The following is a 1,288-nucleotide window of genomic DNA, read 5'->3' as shown; positions in this document are numbered from 1 at the left end:
TCACCAATGCGATATTCCACCACTGAGCGTAACCAGCCTCTCAACCTCAACATTTTTCTCCATCCCCATGGTCCACGATTCTCCGGGATAGTCCATATCGAATCATCTCATAGTCTGCCATGCCGCAGCCACTCGACCCAAATAGAAGTCCTATCACATCGGATGACTTCACAGAGTTTTTTGCACATCAATGCTTGATTAAGAGTTCCCATATCCTTAAGGCCAAGGCCTCCCTCCTCCTTCGGTTTGCAAATCTCCTTCAATGCAACTTTAGGGTATACACTATTTCCCGTACCTCTCCATAAGAAGACTCGCAATCGCTTCTCAATGTTTTTAATATAACCGTGCAGAACAGCTAAATTTTGAACGTTCTTAGATTACGAGGAAACTTGACCCAAAAATTTGTGTGGTAAATTTGCTAAGCGTAATAATAACTACAAGTTTGTATAGAGGAAACTTGACCCAAAAATTTGTGTGGTAAATTTGCTAAGCGTAATAATAACTACAAGTTTGTATAAAAAGGAAACGATCGTGCTTTAATAAAATCGTGCAAAACAGCTAAACGTGGAACGTTCTTAGAATTCGACGAAACTTGACTCAAACGTTGGTTTACACCCAAGAATTTGTGCAGTATATTTGTTAAGCTTAATAATAACTACAAATTTGTATAAAAGGTAAACAAAATTGTTTTAATAAAACCGTGCAAAATAGCTAAATTTTGAACGTTTTCAGAATTCGATGAAACTTGACCCAAACGTTGGTCTAGACCCAAGAATTTATGTGGTAGATTTGCTAAGCTTATGAGCTTTCATAGCTCAGTTGGTTAGAGCACTCGTTTAGTAAGCGTGAGGTCTTGAGTTCAACTTTCAATGAAAGCAATTTAAATTTGCTAAGCTCAATAATAACTACAGGTTTGTATAAAAGGTAAACAAACTTGCTCTATTAAAACCGCGCAAAACATCTAAATTTCGAACGTTCTCAGAATTCGTCGAACCTTGACCAAAACGTTGGTCTAGACCCAAGAATTAATGTGGTAAATTTGCTAAGCTTAATAATAACTACAAATTTGTATAAAAGGAAAACGAAATTGCTTTAATAAAATCGTGCAAAACTGCTAAATTTTGAACGTTCTTAGATTATGAGGAAACTTGACCCAAACGTTGGTCAAGACCCAAAAATTTGTGTGGTAAATTTGCTAAGCGTAATAATAACTACAAGTTTTTACAAAAGGGAAACTAAATTTCTCTAATAAAACCGCGCAAAACAGCTAAATTTTGAACGTTCTCAG

General features: G+C 36.1%; 1 non-coding gene across 1 annotated transcript; it reads left to right on the top strand.

The window, feature by feature from the left end:
* Nucleotides 1–804: 804 nt before the first annotated feature.
* On the top strand, nucleotides 805–878 carry TRNAT-AGU. The gene has a single exon. It is a non-coding gene; the product is annotated as a tRNA-Thr (tRNA).
* Nucleotides 879–1,288: the final 410 nt, after the last annotated feature.

Source organism: Sesamum indicum, unplaced genomic scaffold (genome assembly GCF_000512975.1).
Source record: "Sesamum indicum cultivar Zhongzhi No. 13 unplaced genomic scaffold, S_indicum_v1.0 scaffold00173, whole genome shotgun sequence".
NCBI lineage: Eukaryota > Viridiplantae > Streptophyta > Magnoliopsida > Lamiales > Pedaliaceae > Sesamum > Sesamum indicum.
The sequence above is the reverse complement of the archived record's forward strand: the minus strand, read 5'-3'. Positions and strand labels throughout refer to the sequence as shown.